The sequence below is a fragment of the Venturia canescens genome, chromosome 6 (assembly GCF_019457755.1).
Source record: "Venturia canescens isolate UGA chromosome 6, ASM1945775v1, whole genome shotgun sequence".
NCBI lineage: Eukaryota > Metazoa > Arthropoda > Insecta > Hymenoptera > Ichneumonidae > Venturia > Venturia canescens.
Genome location: NC_057426.1, coordinates 5,865,109 through 5,892,173, shown reverse-complemented (window position 1 = coordinate 5,892,173; position 27,065 = coordinate 5,865,109). Strand labels below are relative to the sequence as shown.

General features: G+C 44.0%; 1 protein-coding gene across 4 annotated transcripts in view; it reads right to left on the bottom strand.

Moving 5' to 3' along the window:
* Positions 1–27,065, bottom strand: part of LOC122411909 (T-lymphocyte activation antigen CD86-like) — a 302,994-nt gene that overhangs the window by 269,988 nt on the left and 5,941 nt on the right. For all 4 annotated transcript variants that reach the window (XM_043421002.1, XM_043421007.1, XM_043421006.1 and 1 more), the window contains one exon: positions 24,097–24,296. The gene's annotated coding sequence lies outside the window, so the exon portion shown is untranslated. The remainder of the gene's footprint in view (positions 1–24,096; positions 24,297–27,065) is intronic.

Below are 27,065 nucleotides of genomic sequence, written 5' to 3'. Positions count from 1 at the left end.
GAGAACTTGGCGGAATATAAAGCATTCTCCTTTCTCTCTCCTCCGTCTCCGGCAACCCAGTTCTCTTTTGCTCCCTCCCCCCTCCCCATTCGTGTGCTTCCGCCCTCTCTTGTCTTTTCTTTCTTCAACTCCACATTCTCTTTCGACAAAATTTATGTTACAAACTTCATTGCGGCCAACTTGTACTACTCCTTCGTGCAACGACGATACGAGAAGCAGAGAGAATTCAATGTACAAGAAGCAAGGATATATTACCGAAGTCGCCCCCAGCCAAGGGCTTCATATACATATGTTGCTCAACCTCATTATACGCGTGGAGTCTCTTTCCAAAATAATTACTGTCTTTACCGGGCGAGCATATCGAAAAGCGAAAAAACAACACTCCTTTTTCCCTGGGCAAACTGAAAGTTGAAGTTGCTCGTTGCTCCGCACTGTGTACTTTCCTCCATTAGTAACTTAACCTTACGACGTTGAAGTTTGCCTCGTCGGAATATGACGAAAGTTCCATCGATCAAAATCCTATTTTCTGACCTTTCTCTATCGCTGGCACAACGTTTATCGAGTTTTTCGTATGCTTTCTTAACAGGGACAAAAATAATGAAAAATTACGATTTGTCATTTATGAAAAAGGGCGAATGGAGAATATCCTCAATAAATTTAGTCCCAACGGCAACTGAAAATCCAGCCTCATCAGCTCCACCCACTACACGAGTCGAAGTCGCGTCAGCATTTTGCTATTGAAAAATAATCGAGCCCCGCTCTAGCTCTTCCCTCTTTTCCAGCTACACGAACGCAAAACCATATCTCAATGTTTCACTGTGCACGAACAATGATCGTTGCAGCGATCGCGACATTGCCGGAAAAGAGTTCATTGTTTTGAGAAAAAAGTGCGTTGAAAACGATTGATCACTGCGAATGGGGCTGATAAGTATCTCGAATGTTTTCGAAGCTCCGATCCATCGGACCTTTCCCCATGCCCGATGTCGTTACTCCGGTTGATACAGCGTAAAGGTAAATCACGTGTACTCGACGTTTTCAGTTCAATCGCGACGATCTCGTAATCATCGACTATTTCATCGGTTTTTTCTCTAAAACCGGCTACTTCGGTAGTCCGAATTCCGAAAATATTTACACGTAATAGCCAAACTCGTCGTTTTTACATTTCACTTCTTCATAATCGCTTCCCTGCTCTCAGACAGTTGCAAAATAAAGTTTTTTTTCGGACGATCGACGCGACGTACGCGTACCGGGTGTGCCAATAACTGCCGGCACATAAAATATTATTATTTCACGAGCTGACAGAACTAAATCGCCAATAATTGAGTCATTAGTTCAATCGAAATTTATTGTTTTTCGAACAATGAAAACAACTCTGCTTATAAAATCTTTACTCCGAAATTCATAACGACTCGACGTCTACTCAGGGCAGTCGTTCTCTACGTAGATCCGCGGTTATTACGGAGCGGAGTTGTTATCGAGAATGGCTATCGAAAGCGTGTTAACTAGCAGCTTTGTATAACCATACCCATCACAGCTCTACTCGATAACAACTCTGCTGTTGAAACATGTAATTAGAGGAGATCTCTTGTTGAATACATTAACTGAGAGTAGAATTTTTGACTTGCTGCAGCATAACTTGACTCTGATGAATCTACTCGATAACATTTCCACTCCAAAGATTTTTATTTTATGCATGAATAACGTCCCTACTCTTCAACATGTTAATGTTGATTATTAATGGCAAAAGAGGAGACACGTTGCAATGTATTGATTTTGCAAATTTGAGAGTGGGGCTGTTTATGGAGGAGCGTTGTTTTTGAGTAGAATCGTAAAGAAGACGATTGTTATTCTATACCATGACTTCGATAAAAGTCGAATTTTGGTTTTTATCAATTTCCAAAAGATCTCACAATTCGAGTAATGTTCTCACTGACAAGAGCTTATTTTTTCCACTCGGTACATTTGCATGCGAATCCGAGCGGAGAGAGACCGCCCACGAGCACACGAGAGCGTCGAAACGCGGATGGTTCTCGTCGTATCTCTAACCGAGCATTCGTAGACAGATTCACGCAGTAGTTTCAGTCGCGAGTAGGTACCCAGAGCGGGAGAATGACAGTACGAGAGTAGAAACAGCAACGATGGGTGGACATGCCCCGGCAGGACAGACTCTCAAAATGTCTGCACGCAATCGAAACAACGACCCAATTGCGTCTCGCCAGACGCGTATATTTGTATGGGCCAACTCGACTCGAACCAACTTCTTCGAGATTGCGTTCCTCAATATTTCGGGAGTCGAGTCGTGTCGGCGTTCGTGCAGAACGTTATAAGAAACCGGGGCTCCATGTTCGAGCCTCTCCATTGAGCCATTTTCAGTTGCTCTTTATTAGCAGAGACAATTATTCCGTTGCTCGTAGCACGCCTGTTGTGCAGCCATGCAAGAGTCGAGGCAGAATTGCTCCAGTGAGAAGCGAAAAACCGTAGAGCTTTAACGCAGCCTAAGCAATTCGATCGAAGCGACCAAGATCGAGCCACTCGAGTGCAGACTCCACCGTATCAAGAGGCCTCCATACTTCTAACAAGTAAACTCCACTTTCTGGCTGTTTTTCCAACGAATTATAAATTCCAACGAAAAAATTGGATTCAACACGACTTTTACGGTCCGCAGGGATGCAACGGTTAAAAAAACTGCAATTGCCATGAGATTTTCGGCTTAGCAGAGGATTGAAAGTTCATTCCCGATCTACACAACACGAAATACCTCATATATGCAGATTTATGGGTATATCGATGCATACACGTAACCCTATACGGTCTCCCTCTTGCGCTCTCATCCTCCTTGGTCTCCTCCAATTTCCATTTAACGTGGTTCACTGTAAGCTTCGATGTAATTCGACATAGATTGTATAGGTATCAGTCCATCCTGTATGCTCTGGATTCCGGCGAGGTCCCGTCATCGAGGTTTTAGGCCGAGGTCAACACTGCAACGCACAACGGAATACGATGCTACTTGTCACAGTGTCGACGGTATAACGCCTACATTCCTCCTCCCTCTCTCCGGCTCTTTCTACGCGTTTCGTATTCTCATTGAATTGGAGGCCAGCAACGGAAAATATAACACCGCGGTACACGAGCCCGTTGCAATTCGAGACAATCATTAATTCGAATTGATTAACGAATCTGCAGCTTTCTGGGCGCGGGATGTTAAAAAGTGCGCGGCTAATTGGCACGTGGGGATGAAAAAATTTGAGCAATTGCCGCATTTGGCAGTGCTCGCTCGCTCTTCATTATCGTTCTGTGTGACAAACAAATAAAATAATCTTATGCGAGGGAAATGTGGGATGGCGAACTGTACGAGGTTGGAGCCCTCGAAACACACCGAAGTGTCTTCTTTGTGCATGCGTCAACATAAATTTCTATGGAAATTGGAGTCAGGCAAATCGATCAGGTTGGTTTTGGACTCGCTGCGATATTCAATCGCCAAAATAAATATTCCGCATGGAAATAAGTCCCTAGTTTTTTTTCCGGCACGAGAACACCGCTGAATTAATTCGATCACCGACTGCAAATTTTGGCCGTTTGAACAAGCAGGCAAAAGTAAAAAAAAAAAGCATGAAAACTTCTGTCGTTGTCTTTCGAAGGAGGATCAAATTCAAAGTTTTCCTCATCAAAAAACTTGATGGTTCGTCTCAATACTAGAGAGTTTAATAAAATTATTTAAAAAGAAGCAGAAAGAAGAGGAAATAAAGCATAAATTTTTCATCAATAACCCCATTGGGGGAAGAGTATCCACTGAATAAAATTCTTAAACCACCTTAAACTGACATTCAATAAAATCTGACACGGTAAAAATACCATCGAGCCATTACTGTCACCATCTTTACGATCAACCCTCCAGATATTTTGACATTTATCCACCAATATGTTGGGCTATTACTCTCATGTTTCACGACATCTTTATTACCTTGAGCTCGCTGTCCTCGTTCACCCACACGCAAATAAAAAAAAAAAAAGATACGAAAAGCCAAACCCTTCTGTTATTCCCAGCCTTTGATAGTCTCGCTGGTCGCTTTTTTCGTGCCTTTTTTTACTCGAAGACTCCTAATGTCAGGGAGGTCGGTGGAAAGGTGAAGAAGCACTTGACGACAGGATTGCTCCGGGATGAGTGTGTGTTTGTGTGTGTCATGTGAACGTCTCAACATCGGCATAGAAACGTGCGCATGGCCGGTAGGAATTTACCTTCAATTGAGCAAATGTCAGTTCATTGACACACAGTAGGTGATGACGAAAAAAAGAGGGACGAGGAAACGAAAAATCCTGTGAAAATAAAAACGACCTGAGAACGCGCGCGCACGCGCGCGCGTGTGTGTGCGCGTGTGTGTGTATTCTCAAAGGACTGCCTCTCGTCCTGTATTCATGAGGCTTCAGACTTTCCTGCTTTACTTTGTACACTTCCGCGAAGAGAACACTCGACTTACATTTATTCGTTGTACCCAAAGGCAAAAAGGCACGTGCCAAAAAAGCTGGTTTCATCATAGTCGATGATTATGTAACATGAACTCAAGTGCCTGTTACATTCGTATGAAGCCATAAACGATCCAATATTAATCTCACGATTGTACGATCGGGTGACTGCGAGTCTTTTTGCAAAAATAATCGGAAAGGGATAAATAAAGCAAAAAGTCACGACTTTAAGGGGGTTTTTTTGAAATTTTGTCTATTGATGAGATCGCGGATTGTGAGCTCGACTACCGATGGCCAGTGCACCGATGCAGCTCTCCGAACTGTCCAAATTTTTGAGCGACTCCTAACCGCAAAGCCAACGACTCTCGCTATAAAAAGCATAATACGAAATTGACCACAGACCGCACGAACCGGACGAGAACTAGGTCGCCTTTCGAGTCGTATCCTCAGGAGCGAGTCCCCCGATACAGAAAGTGCGGTGAGCTTCGATTATTATTAATGACTCAGCAGCTAGAAGGAATGTCGACACAAAAACAACGGTCGGATTTTTCACGAGGGATTCTGAACCGGAGCTCGCGACAACGGGGACACGCGTGCGAGGAACACCCTGTAAAACGCCTGTTCCAATATCTCGAGGGCATTGGGTTAGCCGGAGAAAAATAGCGCAGAAAGTTGTTCTTCATTGCTCTTACTCCCGAAGAAAACTTGCGGGAATCCATTAATGAATCTGACGAAACATTGTACGAGGCGGTTCTCGTGGTCGCGACCCTCGATCCACCGTTTTCTACGTACATGCCGCAGACCAGCGGAGAATCTGCGAAGGATCAAGATCGCGCACGACCCCCTAGAGTGAAGAAAGTGCAACGATGCGAGAAGGCTCTCGAGGAGGCACGCGAGAGCAACGTTTCGTGTCGAGCGAACGCCCTCTCTGCCGTCAACCCTCATCCTCGAATCGAGCCTCCACTGCTTCTTCCAACCCCGTTCCATCGTACATTCGCGCTCTTGGCGCAACGAAAACTTACCCACCCCTCGTGCCCCACCGCGAATCACGAAACTTTACCAAACTCGTAATTGGTTACTCGAACGCAAAAACTATATCTGATGCGGCGTCCGGATTCCTCGGAGCTGTAGCTGTAGCTTGAGATCTCAAAGATACAGACCAACGCGTACATTCCATCCCAAGGTTTTGTCTCCGTCTCACTTTCCCGTTGTTTTTCCGCTCCAGAAACCCCCTCTCGTTTTCTTCGGTTCCTCCTCCATCAAGGAGACTACAGACCGACTGGCGAATCCAAGTTTTACTCGGAACTCGAGATTTTGAGGTGAAAAAGCGGGGATTGTCAGGCCATTTCCGTCCCGCCAGGTGCGGGCTCTGCGATTTCTTCACGCTGCGTATTCCGCAGTTTTTCGTAACCAAAGATGCAGCAGCGGAATGCTCCAGTGGAATTTTGCATTCCTGGGAAAGCTGCGTTTATTCAGATCATTTTTCAGATTTTTCAGATTTGGGGCTTCGAGAAACGATCTGGACCCCTCCAAACTTCAAGCTGGCGACAAAGGGAGCCAAAGATTGTTCAAACTTTCTCCAAATAGCCAGCAGGGTAGTTTGAACCATCATTCCATTGCAAACACGATATTTTCAGATCTACGATTGAATTAAAAATCTATATGACACTGAAAACCGGAGTGAAAGAGACCGTCCGAGGAAAAGAAAGTCGAGAATCGATATGGACGATCTCATGAGCGAGCTCTCGAGTGAGCTTCTCTATTCAGTGCAGTGTGACACGAAACTCTGCTACGGAGGAGCGTTCATATACATTGCTGAAGGAATCTGTGCTGCTGTGACTTATTACTATAACCGTGATAATTTAACAGTTGGATGAAGAATTGGAGGACTCAAGTTCTTCTTTTCCGGCAACTTTTGTTTTCTCCTCGTTCTACTTATCGCCCCTCTTCCTGCCTCTCCCCGTCGTCCCCGTGCGACATCCGGGTTTATATCTGTGAACGAGAAACCACGATTATTGGCCTCCTCGGTTGAAATCACGGAGGAGCGGTTTCTCGTTCGCGATCCCGTGTGGCACGATAAAACTCACCACCACAGTCAATTCCCTTCTCCACTCGTGAAAAAAAAAAAACGAAAAGAAAAAACACAAACTAAAAAAGGTAAAAAGGGATGAAAAAACACGCAGACATTGGTGAGAGCAAAAGGGACATTCGGAGTCCATTCGATATGACAGGAGGGATGCTGGCGATGTCCCGAGAATAATGCTCGGTCATATACAGAGAAAGAGAATAAAGACAGAGAACGAGACGGAGCGAGCGCGACTCGCCTCCATGCAAGAATTTCATGAGGCTAACTCCAGCTCTCCCCCTTTTATTCTCCCTCCTCCCTTTCACGAACGTCTGCACGCTGTGGCAGCATCACCGAACAAAAAGCGAGACAGACAAACGGAGAAACGTATATCGAGGGAAAGAGAAGAAGATAAAAAGGAGAGTTATCGTGACACCTACGTTGCTTACGTCGAGCACATTGCCACGGGCATAACTGCGTCGAATAGAGAAAGACTCCTTCGGTTCCTCTCCGCAGCTCTCGATATTGTGGAATCTTCGTAGCTACACACTGACCAGCCTCTGCTATCTCATAACATTCCGGTGAATTCTCAGCACCCCTGTCAGCACTAGCCTCTCGCGTGGACAGTTTATAAAGCTTTTCGAAATTGTAGATTATTTAGGATGATGAAAAAATCTCGAGCAAATTCACGCAACTTTTTTGCCACTTTTTTGCCTTTTTCGCCAAGTCATCCGACAACGCGTGACGTTTTGTAGGTTTTTGACTTTTGAAAGTGAGAGAAAAAAGTGAGGTGTTTCGTCCAAATGTCGGACGACTCGGGACTTAATCAGACTCTTTTCGTTCAGATTTCCCGGATCCGAAACCTCAACTCCTCGATTCCCTGCGCGTTTGTATTTCGCATCGGAAACAAAGGTCCCTGCGTACTCGCGGTGAAGGAAATCGTTCGTGCTGTCTTGCGATTTGAACGCTTGTATATTTCGTGTATCCCTATACAGTGTAAACAAGTACGTAGTTGCAATAACGTTGTAACATCAGGATAAAACAACATTGATAACGTATTCGTCGTATGCAAATGAAGGAGCAACAAAGTGAGAGAGCGAGCGGCGGAGACAGAGAAGGGGATAATTCAAGGTCGACTAAGCGCAGAAGGAAAATGATGTCCACATGTCAGGCTCTCATCGCATGAAACAGATCAATATTGCTGAAAGGCTTTTTCGCGTGGAGGAACAAACAAAAGAGGCGAAGCTCTTTTTGCCTTTATCTAGCTGAGGAATGATATATACGAAAGCGGAATCGAGCAGGGGATCGCGGGAGTCCTCGACATTCGTTCCGCGTCAAAACACAGTGTCGCGCTGGTCGTCGCCAAATAAACTGTCCTTCCAAACCGGAAATGGCGGCTAATTTCTTCTCGAAATCTCTTCGGTTCTCATATTCCAAATATTTTTAATTCTCCATTGGGATTTTCCACTTGGATTGCTATTGAATCACGATCGAATGATCAAGATAACCGGGATTTAAGGACAACCGAAGCTCCTGACGAAATCTGAGCTCGCATGTACACCATTCATTCTTATTTTCTCGTTCAATTTTGCCCAATAACCTTCATATCGGCTCCCTCCAAATGGGGGAATGAGGATCCCAAGGATATATCCCAGACAGTTGCAATCCTGTTAAATCGTTATTCGAACATTTCTCTCTATCTTACCGCAGTGAAGCGGCACCATCTGGAGAAGCGCACATCGCGAACTCTCTCTCTCTCGCCCCCTCCCCTTTACGATCTACGAAATTCTGCTAAAGAATCGATCGCTAAATGTTACGAGAACGATGCTGTCGTTTGCGTTAGTCCGCATCACGTTCCTCGCCTCGATCTCACTTCTTCCATCTCGCTTATCTCGCTTCCTCTTTTCCTAGAAAACTAACGTTTCCGTTATTGGAAAAACGGTTCTTTAATGCCTCGATGCGCGCTAAAGAAACTCCCGTTGAGGCTGCCGCGGCCCGTCTGATCACCGTTGGCTGGGGTCTGTCGCCGACTTCCGATTCTCAACTCGCTAACAACGTTTTTAAACATAAAAATAATCATTTTTTCCTCAGCCTCGAAGTACTTTCGATTTTACGAAAAACCAACAACCCCTTTTCAAACACGATTCAAGATAATTGTTTCCAAGTATTTTTCAAAAAAGTCCCCAAACAATTTGAGAAGCGAGTCTATTGGCGTGAGCAGCGCTAATTTTCCCGAACATTGATTCTTTTCCCCCTGCGAAGCCGAGCGATGTTTAAGCAAACACCGATACGAAAAGAGCCGAAGCAGCATTTATCTCACTAAACCTGTTATCTACATCGATTATTTGTAATCGAAAGATTCTCCCTTAACATATGACATCCGACCGATGTTTGTGTACGAGAACCATGAATTCGGGGCAGTACCCATGCAGCGATATCCATAGGTTAAATGTAAAGTGGCCTACCCGGAAATTTGTTTACAAATTGGTGTAGAAAAATAAAGCCTTTGTGAGTGTCGGAGTCCTCGGTGTACACGGGAAACGTTTACAAAATGTATTCAGTACACAGAGAAAAGTTTGCTCGTATCCAACCCACCCCTCGGGTCATGTGCTCCGAGGATCTCACCACCAGCATTCGTATTGCGTATCGATGTTATAACTCCCCTTTGGTGCACGTTCTCGCTCGAAAGTACAGATATACGTGACTACGACACGCTATCATGTTCCTTTGCACCTCCACGCGAATCTCGAGTCTCTTTCTCCGCCTCGTCCTCTGCTTGCTCTCTTGTTCCCCGGCGGTTGCACACGCCGAGCGTAGCACAATGCGAGCCCCAAGGTCTCGTATAAATAGAGAGGAAAAGCTCTGGTTATAGAAATCCACGTCAATCTATTTTCAAGCGTCCGCACTTCCTCTTCTCGTTCCCCCTCGCTCGATTAAAAATCTCTCGACCCGTACACCTCGTACGTATACTTGGTGAACTGGCGTATCCCGAACACTCGATTCCACTTCTCGCACGTGCTATTCATACGAACGCGATACCACGCCGCCTCGCTTCAACTTTTTCAATCTCGATTCCTCTATTCTCCGATAATTACCCGCCAAGAATTTATTATTCTAATTCGAGTGTTAAAACACTTTTTGCTTAATGCATGATGAAAAGCGAGCAATCGGCTGGTGAGCACGTTCGTCGCTTTCAGGATCTGAGAAAAGAACGCCCGGGCATAGTAGGAGGAATCCAATTCTCGTGACGAACATTCCCGGCACATGCTGTGCCATTTTTTCTATTTATTAGCCCCGTCAAAATGCAGGTAAATGAAGAATTTAACGAAAGAACGTTCTTCGAACTGTAGCATCGTCTGCGGACGTCGTTTTTATTTGAATATCTCATTTTACGCTGACTTTTGACGATGTACACTATCCAAATTCGAGAATAAAATTCATGCACATAATTTCACTTCCAAAATCCAAGTGGTACGTGAAATTCCATGTCAGAGTCAGTCAGAATTCAAATGTAGAATATTCAAACTGATGCGCCTGATTTAAATTAGCGAAATAATGTATTTTAACGGGAGGATGAAGATTTTTAATCAAAAATAGCTCAACGTTCAGCAGTTGATTCGGAGCAATCGATTTTCGCCTTCCCCTTTGTCCCTTCACGTTTCCAGAAGAGCGAGAAGTGTTTTATCGCTGCAAGTCCGATTAATTGAAAAACAGAAAAATCTTCATCGGTGTTCCAGCTTCCTTGAATATGCCCTCCGCTCGAAGAGACATTTTTTCGTCCAAACATTTTTCAGATGCCAATTTGATTTGAGGTGGAATGAAGAAAAAGGAATTTGCCTCGCTCCAAGCGAAGCCTTCCGTCCGCCGAAGGTGAACGGAGGTTTCCACGCGGGCACAAATTCTCCCGGCAGCCTCGAACCCTCCGCTCAACCCCTGGGTAGTCCGCCGTACGTGCGCCTTCGCCCCTTCCTTCGACGGGAGCCCCCGCGATGGGCTGCACGAGACGGTCGCTTCGTTGAAAAGCGAAAGAGCGTAACTTGGAGGACGAAACACGGGGGCGGGAACGCCCGAGATAGACTCGAAGCCTCTCCGTTTGTCAGCTGTTCATTTCTGTGCGTGTATACGCGCATAAGAGCACGCTTACAATTTAGGGGTCGTTGGATAATACCTGAAACTGACGTCTATGATCCTTCCGTTCATGGGACACATGCCCTCTCCCTGCGAATTAACATACTCCGTGGATTGGCGTTATTCAAGACCCGGTTGGCCTACAATCACCCTCGCGTATCTATAACCCTCCGGTGCGTTTGCTAGCCCCGGAAGCCTATTGCTTCCCCCAAATTGGTTTGATGAGAACGCGTGTCCCGTGGACAATTGCTTATGTATTTGAATTCCACGCAGGGATACTGCGCGCGCACTTGGACACGATGAGGGAGCTCGGGGTTCGCTTGAACGAGATCTTACATCGCCGAAAATTATCAAAATCGAACGTTCGGGAAGGAAATTTGCTTGGGTGAAAAGAAATTCTCGGATCAATCGAAAAGCCACGCGGCAAATTTCAACGGAGTGGACAAAATTAGAGAAAAAACGGCACTGGATGGTAAAAGCACCCACGGAGTGGCGATCAACGTAATTGGGGATGGATTTACGTCGACTTCGATGCTCCCCCTGTCAAGTGCAGTTAACGGGTCTGCTGACTGAACCAATGAGCGCAATCCACATAATTTTCTCTTCTAAATCGTGTCAGATACGCCATTTCATTTGCTACTATTTTATGACACGGTTAAAGGACACGTGCAACGAACAAAACCCCATTGCCCAGTACCGAACCAATAAATGTTCCGGTCAATTGCTCGAGCCCGTGTTTAAATTCTCTCCGTCATTTATCCGCAAGGTCAATTCATTATCTTTTTCTCTCTGTTCTACCAGGCAACGGGTACACATTTGCTGGATTATTTGCACGCAGTTTTACTTCAATCGTCTCTCTTATTGGGGAACTTCGATCTTTGCAAGACGTTTCCACATTGAATGGGGCGCGAGCTTTTTGCATCACGTGGCTACGTTTATGAGCCAAATAAATTTAGAGAAAGATTGATTGAAGAAGTGTAAGTTAAAAAAAAACGCTTTTCTAAAATCGCTGTTTCGTTCGTTCAACTCAGTCGTTAAAAACCATTCGGCAATATTTTCAATCGCTCCCCACTGAAGCCCCCCCCCCATTTCGAGGGGGTCGTTCGCCGTTGAATTTTCTACCCCAATTCGTCCATTCCATGGTCCAACAAAATAGTCAATTCCAATAACCATGAAACATAAATACTCGCGGGTACTCTTAGAACCGGAAAATCACGATGACGAACGACGTTCGGGTCCCTTGAGGATAACTGCGCGGTGGGACACTCGCAAACTCAATTCTCCCGCGCGCGCGTTTTGTTCTTCACATCCCAAGCTCTATTATGATTCTGGTGTACCATTTTGCTGGATGTCCACCCGGAGCTGTTCTCGGGTTGGACAAAATGGCGTAATGTACCGGGCGATTAATGTGTTACGTGTCGTTCGCGAGCTCTGCGGACGAGACCAAAGCGAGGGGACTTACTAATTACCCTCCGTGTAATTAGATCGCAGCTTGGCTCTCTCCCATGGCATATCTGAGCTGGTTCGTACCAAGCCCTCAGCTACCACCCGAGCTTCTCCCTTGGGTGGTCCTGTCTCGCTCTCTCCCTCTTTCTTCCTCCCCCTTATTCTGGCTATAGACTTCGTCTGATTAGACGTGAAATGTTGGAGGAATTATTTTAATAGTCGCCTCATTAATCACTCCTTAAGGAAATACTTAATCTTGCTCTCTAACGCGGTAATCTTTGCGACGAGATATTGAGACTGTTATCCGTTCCTCTCTTTCTGTTTCTCATTAGCTTCGCGCATATCAAACCCTCTCGATGTAGAATCATCAAATTTTAAGTGCTCGGAAGCCCCATTGAACTGCGCAGCGATAGAATCTGACTACGGAAGCCGTCTCAACCTGAAAATTGATCAATTTTCCATGCTCACTTCGTATCACTATTCGAACGGGAGGATTTAACGTAAAAAATTGTAATTTCGAGTGGAATCGCTGCTGGGCTTTCCGGAAGCATCCAACTCCTCGGAATTATCGATGCTTCTGTGAAATTACTTCCGAGACTTTGAATCACTGCTAAAGTTATATATACAAATTCGACTCGAAAAATAATCAAGAGAAAATGAGATTTGCCCTGGTTTATCACCGGCTAGAGCGTGACGCGATTTATTAATAGAACCGAACGTTCAGGTCCATCCGGCGGCTTGCACTTCCTTTCATCGTGTGCGGTAACTTAAAGCTGACCCACGTGTTTCTCATTTACGTTCGACTCGTTGGTAACTCCGTAATTGAAAGGGTTCCGAGCCTTGATGCTAGCGAGCGGTTTTCTTTGATTTGACTTGAGTCAGAAGAATTACAAGAAAGATTTGAAATACGATAAAATGATGATGAATTGCTCGTAGTTTCGTTTTCGGAGAATGAGAAACGCTTGAGAAGTCGCAGCAAGCGGGGACAATATTTCTGTGTGAAAAATTCTTCTTAAACTGAAATTCCCACGACCCACGACGATTGATTGTATCTGACAATATTCTCGTCGTAAAATCGCATTCGTTAGTCCTACATTCCGCACGTTCTACCTCCGCGCGCGAGAGCGTGAAACAAAAATAGAGCGAGAGGGCCGAACAAATGGACTTTGTGATGAATCGAGAAAGCGGGGCTGACGGGATACGAGAGTAGGACAAACACCGCAAGATAAAAACATTTTTCCAGCAGCTCCGGAACTGGGACCTTGGCAAAAGACAAACCGACAAAAAAAACGATATTTTCTCTGTATTTTCGCTCCATCGTCTCGGAAAAAGTCGGGCGGAAAATGATCTCGTCAAATCTAACATTCCTGCTCGCGATACGCCAAGAATAATACGAAGACAAATATCAAGAATCGCTCTATTTATTCTGCGATCTAATCGAGCGTGAGAGGTGGAAAGTAGCTTCGTCCCTTCGTGTACAGAACTGCCAGTTTTCGTTTGATTGCAATGGATATAGATGAGGCTTAAACGCAATTTCAGGACAAGTATTTGACAAGTCGATCCATTTTCGCGTTTGAGTGTGTGGCTCCCTTTCATATCGCTCTCGAAACTTGGCAAGCATGGGGAGCTAGTACTAGTAAGTAGGGCAAATCGGAGGTTTGTCTCCATCGCTGCGGCTCTCTTGCTTTCTCGAAAACGCGACAAAGAAATATTTCAGATGGCTGATGCTCGAGCGTCGGAAAAAAGTGTCATCTGTTCACTGCGAAGAACACGAGCGTGTATTAAGCCCGGAGCGAAATTATTTTGACATAAATAGAGTTTCCCGTAACGGAGATTGCGACGCAGATTTCATTTTTTTCCGAATCAATTAATGCGTGATTCTCGCTCGTGAAATTGTGCCTTCAAATTTTTTCCTCATTACACGATTTCGAAGGTTTATGCGAGTTATTTTAAGCACCGAGCGATTAACGAATGGCCGATTCATCCACGCGCTTACTCCCCCCGTTTTTTTGCCATTTGCGCGATGTACAGCTCGCTAATAAACCTTGAAAAAGAACGAGGACGTGTGATAGACGTTTTCTCCACTCATTTTAGCTGCTAAATTTCGCCCAACCTCTCACCCGTTGCTCGTGTGACCGGAGGAGCGTTCGTCTCACCCTCGAAGGGTGAACTTGTAAACACGCGAGGCACTTTCAAGATTGATCGATGACGTTCCCGAGAGCATGCTCTCCGTGTACATGCTTTTGTCTCCTCTTTTTATCTCTCTCCCGCCGTTCTCCCAGCCCGACCATTTTTCTCCTTCGCTCTCTCGATCTCCGCATTCGTGTCTCCGCGAAACAGAACTTTCCTCGCGCCATCAGGCCCACCGAGGGGTTCTTTTTAATTAATAATCCCCGTTCGAGCCCTCTCCACATTGAACAACAGCCGACCTCGACTTGCCAACTTTTCATTATGACGCATCTTTGGCAACCTTGTAATTCCTCACGAATAACGTGCCGAGGATTTAATTCTCTTCTTTCCTCCCTTTGCTACACCAAGTCAACGAAAAGTCTTCAGTTTTTCTAATTACTCTTTTTGGAATGTTTACGAAATTTACAAACAGCTGAATCACCGACGATACAGTTTCGTTTTCCGCTGAGAGTTACGAGCCGAATTTCGTAATTCTTGTGAAAAAAAATTTTCCAACTAAGAATTACCATTTGATATTTTGTATTTTTTCAAACAAAAAAAATTCAATGAATTTTGTATACGGCACAAAAATGCGTGGCGTTCCCTCTTCATTTCTCGTTTCTATCCTTAAAATCAAATTTACGAACCCCCATTTCCACATTACTTATTGATGCCAGATGGAAACTTTTTCGCCGAAAATTGTGCAGTATTTAAAAACTGAACCATGAGAGGATGGAATAGTCTTTTGCCACCGTGTTATGCGAGCTATTAAAAATCCATTGGCTGTGGCCAGGATGATGCAAAAGTTTACCTTTTTCCACCCCAAACCGGGTCTCACCAACGCTCTTCTTTTTTGTTTCTAGCAATCCAATATACGCTCGAAATGTCCCTCGCACCGCTCGAGGAAAGCATCTCCACCGTTCGCAGTGCCTTTACGAATCATTTTTTTCTCCAGATCAAAATTTTATAAAAAGCCGAGAGAATTATTTCGAAATTAATCCTCTCTGACCGTACGTTGGTGCTACGCAACACGCGCTTCCAAACCCCATAAAACTGCATCGGTCAGTAAGTTCGGAGTTCTAACTGCCTAGTTCCATCAAGCAAGGTTAGATTGCACCATAGCTACTCCTAAACCAAGAGATAAAAACTGCTTTGACTCATCGAAATATCAATACGAAGCCGGCGTTTCGTGTTGAGTTAGCGCTGTGTGAAAACGTGCTTTAGTTATCGCAAAAGAAAAGTGAGCACACATTTGTTTTTCGTACTCCAAACGTTATATCCTTTCAAAGGGAAGCTAACATGATGTATTTAAGGCCTTAGGTGCTAGATTCATTGGTAAATTTTCCCGATTTATCCCCCAAGTACAATGGCACAAGTTGCACAGTTTTTAATTGCTCAATTTTTTCTCTAATTTTTCTTGTTCCCTCGCTACGATGTCAATCCTAAACAGTGGCTTTTACCATCGCGATGACCCAGCCAATCGCGCATTTTCTTCAATAAGTATCGACGAAGCGCGAGAATAAATATTTCTTTTACAACAATGAATAAAAAATTGTTATCGCGATGAGTAATGCATCGCGAAATGGTGCACATGCAGGATCTCATCGTTGTTACATCACGAGACGTATGCTCGAGTAAAAAAAAAGGGCAAAACAATAAAACTAGAACAGTAATACGCGACTGTTGGAGATGTGTGAAATCGATAAAATATTTGATATCTTTAGAGATCCCGAGAGAGAAATGGAGAGAAAAAGAGCGAGAGGGATCCAGCTCGCAGGAGCTCTAGCCATATTGCCCCGTCACCTGCGAGGCCATTATATCGTTTGAACCAGTACAGCGTGCTTTATCCTGGAGGGCGAAAGATCGAGAGGAATAACTGACGTCACGATTTGTACTCGAGGCTTTTATTGAATCGTTATTTTCGCTAAATCACGACGAAATATGGACGAGCTCTCGAAACTCAAGAAGAGTTACGTACGTTCAGTTTCTTCAAACTGTAAAAACACGTTTACCCGATTATCATAATACTAAAATGATGCAACATCGAACAAAATGAATCTGACAAGCCGTCAACTTTTACCAGCATTTCATTTCCTTCGTTTTCTATTATTTTATCTCCCTTTTTTCATTTTCACCCAATTTCTTTTGGCTCTCCTACCTTTTTGCTGTTACCGAATCAAGCAAACGATCGTTGCCAAGTAATTTTCTGATCATCAATCCATTCGTTGGATTCGAAGCGTATCGGTACAGATTTTTGGAGAAGAAATTTCTAGAGACTCGAATCTCTGTCGCGCTCCAGGACAAGTGATGAAAAAAAATCATGGACTAAATCCCAGAGGCTGAGGGTCAGACGTCCGGGTCGAGATGACGCGGAACACCTCATATATTCATACATCAATATATATAAATATACGAGGATGAAGATCAAACTATAGAATGTGATGGATACTGAAAATACAGCGCAGTGGCACAGTAGAACCAACGGTCCAATGCCTCACGGCACGGAAGGTGTCACAATTTATACGTGCCGTCATTTTTCAAAACGTGTGTGCACTCCTCTCCGCCCTGTTTTTCTCGCTCTCTCTCTCTCTCTCTCTCTCTCTCGCCTTCGTACACATACATTGCTTGGAATTTATTCTTTCCAGCGAGAACGACAGGCTCTCATACTCGCTTTCTCTTTGCATTTCTGAACTCTCAACATATTTCCGGTGGACGAGGAGGCGCGAGGGGGATGAGAGCGGACGGGATCGGGGTATCCGAGCATCGCCAAAGAAATATTCTCATTTTGCCCTCTTCTGACTCTTCCTCACGCGAACGAGAATATATGTTGGAAAAAGCGAGAAAAAAGCAACAACAAGAACGCACAAAGAAACGTAAAAACGGAGATAAAGAACGGAAATAATTCACAAAGTTTGAGTGTCTCGGTGGGAATGAAGAGGAACCGAAGAACGAAGTATCGGAGCGGAAAAATCCTTTGCGCTGTAAGAAAGTTGCCGGGCTCCGGGATTTTTCGTCTCGTTGCTCAGCCTCCGAACCTGTTTCAAAGTAATTTTAGAAACTGGAGAATTTTTTATTCCAGAAGTTTTCGAAGGTTCATTCCGATGGTTCATCGAGCTGGAGGAAAGATCGCGTCAATTCCGGCGCTCAAGGACGTCCAAATAATTGATGTTTGACCGGCCTTCGTTTCGTTTACTTCGTTTTAGTAGTCTTCCCATCTACTGGCCAAATCGTAGTTGCCAAATATGAGAAAAGCCGATTTATCGCTCGCAGTACTCGGATCGGTGACCGCTCCGTCATGCACAGACTCGCGCATCAATCACCGGGTGGTAGGCAATTTTTTCGAGTTTCTGATGCTCCCGACCGGCTGAGACTCACTGAAAATTAAGCTGCGCCTACAGCCCGGGCTTTCCGCAGTTTTTCTCTGCCCCCCCGTGCAAATGCGATAGAGTCGTGCACCAGAGGATGGAGGGCTGGGGGCAGCACTCTGGGGGATCCCGCAGGAACGGTAACAGGAACAACAGTGAAATGAGGATCAAAGTGGAGTCGAAGCGCGATGGGGTAGTTTCGGAAAAACCCTGAAGGGTATACGCATAAAGAGTAAAAATTGAAAAATGATAAAATATTGGAGAGTTTTTTCGGGTAAAACCCGCAGCAGAGTTATTCAAAGGATAAAAAATGAGTGAACGCGATTTCACATTCAAAGCTCGATTTTTTGTCTCGTGCGTTCATCGAGACACGACTGAACGAAAGTCATTTGTGATTTCAATTATTCATTCAATATTTTTCGAATATACGTTCAAGCACCCGAAGGGCATTTGAATGAATAACGTCAAATTCAATCGAGCCGTTCGCTTTGAATTATTCTATTTAAATCCGCTGTCTCGCACCCGTCAATAATATTTTCGTCATTTCACATAGCCATTCTCGCAGCGACGATCGATCGCCCATGCGGAGACACAAAGATCCGAATATGCCCGTAGCGACATACGGATCAAATTTCTGAAAGCTTGAAATACGATTTCCCTCCCATTATTGAACGCACTGTATAATAGGCACTAGAAATCCGCTGATATTTAGTTCCAAATTTCCATCTGCCAGAAGCAATGGACGTGATTCGGATTACGCGCTTTTAACCCCCCCGCCGTTCAGTGACTCACGCAATCCTATCACTGCAATTGGATTTTTCGTACTGTTGGTTAAAAAGCGAATTAATTGCATGCGCCACCGATGATATTCGATTTGTTCGTTCCCCGATATGAAACGAGTAAAACAAAAATTGCGTAAACAAAAAAAAACGCGGTATTACTATTCTTTTTCGAGGCTGCAACATACTTGCAATTGGTTCTCCGACTTCGTTTGAAAACTACGTTAACCCGCTGCAACAGCATCGAAAAAAATAGTTTCTTCCGTTTATTTTGCTCTCGATATCGAGGGGTCGAATATTTTTTAATCCAAAACTCGAAGGGCTATTCCGGTTAGGGGATTGATAAACTGCACGATGCTGAGGGAAATCCCAACGAAATTCGAATTTTCTCGTCCCGGAACGTAAAGCAGGTGCGCTCACACGACGACACTGAATCTTGGTCGATTCAAAATACAGATCACTGCAGAACAAACACTCGACTGTCCACGTCGACGAAGCTCCAAGGAAATCGTCCTTTGCTTCTGGTCTCTGGTTCGTTTGTTACTCTCCATTTGTTCGTGAATCTCTTGACGATCGTGAGTTTTGAGAAACAATTTGATGCAACCATAAGACCGCTGGAATATATCATGAAACTTTTTCCCCTGATTCTGAAAATCTAGAGATTATCGAACGTTCAAAATAATTTCGATTGAAAGCGATGGTATTCAGTTTTGTTATCGAGCTATTAAGGTATTACTTTCACAAACCCAAATGTTCTACAAATAACTGATTTTAAATAACAGTAAAGCAAAAGTGCATGCGAGTAGATTGGCGAAAATTCAGGTCAGGTTATCGAACATTTAACAAAGAATTAAAACTTCAAAAATCATAAAAGTTATACGGGAAAGCTTATGGAGGTTCCGTCATCAACGCATTTATATTCGATAATTCATATACTAAATAATTCTAAATTCTTCATACAAACTGTCTCGCAGATAGAAAAAATGTAAGTAATCCATAGCGACGATAAAAATGAAGGGTTACCGAATGCATATAAGAGATATTAACGACAGAAGTTGGAAAAATGGGAGAAGCAGAAGCTTTTTTCATGCGACCGCGACTTCTCAGAGGTTCGGAATCAACTGAAATATCGAGTGCCCCAATTTGCGCTACCAGAAAATACGTTCATGCGAAAGGGACACCTTAATGTGTGTCTTGGAAGCTTTTACATGGGAACTGGACAGGTTACGAGTTGGGAGGATCCACGATATTGCATCGAGTGGCGAAACCGTCTCGACATTGTAAATAATGAATAATAATGAACGGTTAGAATGGATTCCAGTGAACGAATTGGATTTCTCGAAAGTAGCCGACATCCGTTGAGAGGATAATTTTATTATAGAGCTGCTTTCCGTGCCTCTCGTGTTTATCGTTACTATGCATGAACGCGCCTCTCTCTTTTTGCCCTGGCGAGTCTATGTGTGCCCAGGAGGGGGGGCTGTACGTGAGCGCGAATAGCGTCGATTTTGATTGATCGATATGTGCATTGTACAATGAAATTGAGAACACAACGGCGGACTTGGCCGGCGACGATAATGGAGCATAATACGATCGTACGAGCTATAATCACTCTGTGACCATAACAAAGAAAGAGAGCGAAAAACACTACCCGGGAAAATTGGATCGGAGGAAAAACTTGGTGAAAATGACGGAAAAACAGTTCCCAGGAATGAATGGCGTTCGAGAGCGCGGGGTCGCATTAAAAATGCGAAAGAAAATTTACTCGTGTAATTACGAAAATGAAAAAGGGAAAACCCTCCGAATTTTCAATCGAGCGATTCAATTCTCAATCATTCAATCAGCCTCGATTCAATATAATCGTAAGTTTCGACGCTTGCCGGACTCTTATCGGACTCCAATGAAACGAGAGTTGAGTAAATTTCCGAGATTGAAGCATCTCGTGATTCGGAGTGTGCGGGCTCCTATCGTGGCAAGACAAAGAAGAAACTTTCCTCTCAGACAAATCAAACATTGTTAAAAAAGTTGAAGCCTGAACTGCAAATCAAATCCAACAATATCTCATTCTTTGAAAAAAAAGAAAAAATATATTTTTTAGCTCAGCTCGTCGAGGGCTTAAAGCTTCTTTTATTTCGTAGATTTTTTGTTTTCCAGGCTCGCTTTCCGATTTGTCCATTAATATGCTGACCTACATCAGTGAGTACCGACCTTGATCCGGGTCAGGATACTGTGATTACTTTCGTATCCATCATTCCATTGCTCCGAGTGTTTTACTCATCGTCAACGCTTTTATTATCATTCTCATTGTTATTATTCGACCCAGATCCGGGGGATCAGTAGCCATTCATTTGTACTTGATCCGGAGCGATTGAAGCGCATTAAATTACGAGACTTTTGACTATTTTCACATTATGCAATGTTCAGGGATAATCTGTACGATGAATTTCGAAATATTTCAATAAAATTGAGCCAAGTTAACTCGTTTTGCTGAAAACTCGATACGTCTTTTTAAATTCGTTAAACGAAGCCATCCACGAGCAATGAACGTTCTTTAATGTTCGCCGGTTTAATCAACCAACTCATTTCACAAAGAACTATAATTTTATTTTCAAAAACTTTCGATAAAACGATTGTATTTTCATGATACTCAAATATTTCGTTCTGAAAATAAATATTGAAGGGTCCAGGAAATACTTATTTGGATAGAATTGTGTTCTGTTGAGAAAAAAGCTCAAAAGACTGACGAAGACTTTGATCAAAGTACAAAAGAATGTTTGAGTCGAAAAGAGGCAGAAGATTATTCACCGTTTGCCAGCATATTATACGTCCAATCTTGGTTTTCTCATTTAATGCTTCATTGTCAATTGACGAAATAAGATACGCAGTCGGAATGCACGAGGAGGAAACACTTTGGGAATAGACGAAGTGAAAGAAAACCTGAGCAAAAGGTGTCTCGAGCTGGTAAAAACGAGAAAACTAATTTTCGGTCTTGAGAGCAACAGCGACTAGGAGGAACGTTTTTTTATGAAGGTTCATGCCCAGGCGCGCGTTGACGATGTAATTTCACGGCCGGTCGATTATACGAGCCTCCGCGTATCATCCTTTGCTCTCGAGCTTTTTTCCCGCCATCAGCTATGAGCAGCTTCCTCCTCTGGGCTGGATCTATCTCGACTATTCTCTCGGAGCAAAATATGCAACTGTAATTTAACCGCTGGGCAAGTACATTCGGTTGGTAAATAACTGGAAAGGGCTTCCCGAGTCGAGGTCTCACGTTTCTGTAGCAAGCTCTTGAGCTCTCCATTTTTTTTCTCTTCTTATTCTGTGAAGATATCCTCAGCTGTAATAAAATTCATTCATTCGATTAGTCACTCCGGATGTGTTCCCAAAATTAGACACACCGAAATACTCGACTCGTTACTTTTAACCTTAAATTGGGTTCCCCTCCGGACTACAAATCACATCTCCAATTTTACACTCTTGTATTCTTGATAGCTCGATATCCTTAATTCGAAACGTCCCACCGACCTATCAATAAGTTCTTCACTCTGCTACTCGCGAAGCCCATTTCGACAATTGAGCAGGAAGCTGACACTCGAAGTGTGAAAAAAGACGCACCGAGTTCATGAATCTATTGAAAACCAATAAAAATATGTCGAACTTCTATTGTGCGGAAATTGAACAGTGACTGCGTCAGATAAAATGGTGTACCAGTGGCCTGAATGAATGTTTAACGACCCTGTGAATCTTTAAATCACCACAGGAATTGCTATTCGACATACGATTGCAGTACATAAGAAATTTGACTTTTACAAGATCGGTGACAATATTTGCCTCGATATCTGTGAGCACCTGTCACCGGATCTTTCGGATCAGTGTGCTCATTTTGTTTCACACAAATTTTGATCCCCCAGCTTCTCTCTGGCCTCGACGAATCGAGGCTTCGCCGCAACTTCGACTGGAATTTCTGCTGCTATTACAAGAGCCGTTGCTGTAATCCAACTCTGGTGAAGCCAAGAATACAGTATTTACATATTCATTGAGAACTAGAGGAAGAGAAAAAGGCTTTACGCCTGTACGAGTTAGGCAATGGTAAAGATTAATAAATGTGTACAGGTGGAATATGAAACCTCGAAAGTCCGTACGAACACTGCCGGGAGAAGGAATCAAAGCGTCGGTGCGTCGACATCAAAAGCTCCCTTTTCGACGACAACGTAGAACAGACGCTGCGACAATGCCTGAAGTAGGTTTAACTCTCCTGCTGTATACACGTATATCTCGCGGGTAGCGAAAATCTATCGAGTAATTGCGAAGACCTATTGTGACGCGGTGCGAAGGGGCCGCAAGCGATTGCAGATCCGATCACAATGATCGAGGACAGCCAGAGAACATTACTCCGAGCTCGGCTCGGAATCGAGAGAGACAGTGGAGAGTAGGAAGGGAGAAAATTTATGTCGAAGAAACTACAAAGTCGTAGATTTTCAGAAAATACGTGAGAAGACTGCGATTTGGATAATTTATCAAAACGATAGTTTTCATAGATAGTTTTTTCAAGTAAATTCTTTTGCGACGATGCGAAAATGAGCATGAAAATGCGCCTAGCGACTGGAAGGTTCAGTGCGGAAGAATTTCGATTCTGCGATTGATTGTACCCGTATCAGACTCTGGTTAAAATTTCAGTGATTACAGACAGTAGTTTTACGAATCCACTGTGTTTCAATGCTAGCGTCAACGGAAAGTAGAAAATCCAGTTGCGAAGCACGTCCCGCCGAAGCTGCTTTCGCATTGTTTGTCGTAAGCTAGTAAAGTTTTGTTCTTCACCGTATTGAATGCACCTGAACATGAATCCCGTCGATGGATGTAAAGCAAAGAACGGAAGTGTAACGTGACGGCTGGGGGGAGGAGTGAGACCGAGCCGGATACGAAACACACCGTTCTTCCAAGAGAGTAACATCGGAGATACCGAAAGTTTGATTTCCTTGATGTTTCTCCATGGATACAGGCATACAACGGCGCACTATTCGAACGCAGGAGACTCGTACCGAAAGGATATAATGGGAAAAGGTCATCCTGATGAAGGGCTGCAAGCGAGAGAGAGAGGGGGAAAGAGAGAAAGACGAGTAAGTTGAAAGAGGCACGAGGCGGAAGAGAGAATCTTGTCGCGCATCTGTATTGTTATACCGAAAGACAAACGCCCGAGTGAAATTCCATTTGGCGCTTTGATCGCGTTCTCGTTCTCGCTGCAATCTCTTCTCGTTTCCCCCTTGATTTTCAATGTCTTTACGATGAGGGGGGAAGAGTGCACCCACACCCGACGTACCTCCTTCGAAGATGACGTCGACGTCAGCTCGCAAACCGCCGCGCATTCTCGGAGTACAATCGGCAACTTCTTCCTCGCGTTACTTACTCGTGATCGACCTGCTATCACACCAAATATAGAACGAATTGTAACAATACTTGTAAACATACACATCCGCGTAGCAACTCTCGCTATATACTCACTAAAAACGACATTGAAACAAAAGACGTTCTTCTACCTCGCGAATCAATAAGTTTCCTTGCTCAAGCGAGACGCTCACTGATCGAAATTTTGGAATTTCCCGGCAGAGTGAATTCTCCATGCTTTTGTCACCGAGTAATGAATTTCCTCGTCTCACATTGCAATGAAATTGTACTTGAATCAACCTACCGGTAATATAGATGAAGTTCGTTGAGATCCCATCAAAAACGCGAATCGTTGCAGACTCCGTCATTCGGACTTCTTCCATTGTATATCCAAACCGTATCCAATTAACGTTTGTATTTGATATTTCATCCAGTTTGTTTCGAAACATTCAATGGAGAGCTGCCGTACGTTTTGAATAGCTTTAAAAAAGCATTGCGATTTCGCTGAAACAAAAAAACAAAAAAGGCCTCGTGAATAAACCTCGTTCCGTTACATCGCCGCTGAATCGCTGTTCCGGTCAAACAAGATTCGTCAATGCTCCAGCATTAATGACCTGCACAAAAATGCAACGAGTTTTATACGAAATTACGTCCAATTGGGGCCGGAAAAAAGTAACATAATCCTTGGGGACTGCGATCTTTCGTAGTCCACGTACAAATGGATTCGCAGAAGTGAGTTTTCAATATTTTTCACAATTCGAGATTGCATGAAAAGGGAGCGCTGATGGGCTCGGGGATGACTTTTTCAAATTGCGTAACAAACGCCTCCGAGAATTCGACACACGCATGGCGTCGGATTATCGGAATGATGCGCTTGTGGTACGAATTAACGTTTTGACGAAACTACCGTCACGCACGGAATTCCTCTCTCTCTCTCTCTTTCACTGGAGCTCGGTGAAAATCGTGAAACTGTACTGGAAAGTTGCTATCTGTCGATTTACGAATGTGTATACAAATGCATGCATTTTCGCATGCAGCTGGCCTTTTATTACGCGATTGGTCCAAATCGTCCGAATCCATTTGACACATCAGCGCCACGTTCCTCTTCCCCTCCCTTCAGCCTTGCTCTTTCAATATATGAATTGACGCCAGAGGCAAGAGCTTTCTGCTTCCGGAGCATCATATCTATCGACAACTGTATATATATAAATATATTTCGTATATCCTGGGGAGGGTGAACAAACCGGAAAAGAGAGCAGGGAGAGAGACAGTTTTAAACCGCTCTGGAGTGGACTTTATGTAAATAAATAAAACGTGAGTGGGTGATAATGACCGATGATCGAAGAATCGTTTTTTTCATAATCCCACTCACGGATTGCGATGCGAAAAAAAAGAAACGAATCAAGTGACTTTGGACTGGTGGTACAAATCAAAATTCATATTCGAGTGATGTGCGAAAATTTGTTATCAAAATTTGTCTCATCGTCGAAGGCAACAGTCAAATTGATTGGGACGTTGTCCAAAGATTGAATTACCAGAGACGAAACGTCGATCAACGATACTCGACAATGCCCGTGGCACGATAGCCCTCTGCTTGTGCCCACAACCGATGTAATTTCGCGTATAACTATCGTCCTTCCCTGTTTGCATGTACGAATAGCGAGAAGCAATTTCTTTGATGAACGTTTAACAATAATAATACTTTGATACGCCATTAAAACGAGATATAATGGAATATAATTACATGAATGGGAGGGGAGGCGACGGAGAGGTTTGTTGCCATGGAACACAATAAATATTTGGAGAGGCAAATCGATGAATTTCCAATTGTATACTAAATACCGTACGTGAGTCAACAATACATACATATTGATTAATGTGCCTGTGTATATAGAAGGATAAATATCACAAGGGGGAGTCGGATGGGCTTGAAAATTCACATGGAAGCTCGGCAGGCGCGGAGCTCGAGCGAAACTATCGCAGTCGTGAAACTGCGGCGGCTCTGCCGCAGTAGTATTCAAAATCGAGATATAATCCAGTTAGAATTCGCTCATCAAAATATATTGAGAGAGAGAGAGAGAAAAGGGAGTGTAAAAGCTTCGCTAAAGTTAGCAAGATCACGTATATATCCCCACACACGTGTGATTCGCAAGGGTCACGTGAATTTTGATTACTTGATCGTTAGCGGAATTGATTGGGCCCATTGAAGCTCCGAACGAAACGCGCCGCTCCGGGGTCACCGTCTCATCTCCTGCTCCCTGCGTGCGCGCGTATAAAACTTTCATTAACGAAGTTTGGTTGGAAAATTTTACTCTCGCGGCCGCTCAATCGCCTTTAACCCGCATTCGCGTCCGTGCCCAACCATTCGCCGACTCGGGCTCTATTTATATACGTATGAGGATGTGTGCCGCCTGCACATCGCATCCTCCCGCCGATCGATTAGTATGGACCAAGCAATCTCGCCTCCCCCACTCCCCCTTTCATTATTCCACTACGGTAACCACTTTTCTTAATCGCCCATACATGCTCGGAATATTATTGCCACTTTAATAGCAAGACACACTCACGTTCATGCAGATTTAACTAACTCACTTCTCGGACACCAGATTCGCATCCTTTAGCAACTTAATTTACTTCATCTCGCGATATTGCGAGGACATAAAAATACGGTTACTAAATACGTTGGTGAGACTCCGGAGCTCGGAATATCTTACAACGAAAATACTGTTTCGAACAACTGCTTTTTTTTCTACACTCGTGGACGGAGCAATTTTTTTCCCTCAAACACTAAAGTCACTGCGAGCGACTGAAACGTCAATTGACCCGCGATTGGGGCGCCGTGGATCGCCGGAGAGCCGAGCCATTTTTTGTGGTCTTCGTGGCGTGCCCTTGAAGTAGAAGTATATGTTCGGGAATTTTGGCAGATTTTTTTATCGCAAATTACGTGTTCCAACATGGCTCAGCTGAAAACAGCAAGCCACGATACCCTGAACGGGTTAGAAGTGAGGATTCTTATAATCGAAGATACAAAAATCAGAATAAATCTTGTCGCTCGGATTCCTATGCTGGGCTCTCGCAGTTCGAGTTTTTGCAAGAGCATGCAACGATGTTTCTCGGCTAATTAACTTTCGCTCTGGACCTACGCACGTGTTTTCCTCCATATCGAATATCAAATTACAGCCAATGTGGCGGGGGAAAGTAAGCAAAAGTACCTCGAATACCGGCAGTAATTTCGTTAATGAAACGTAACATAATTTCCACCCCGTATTCACT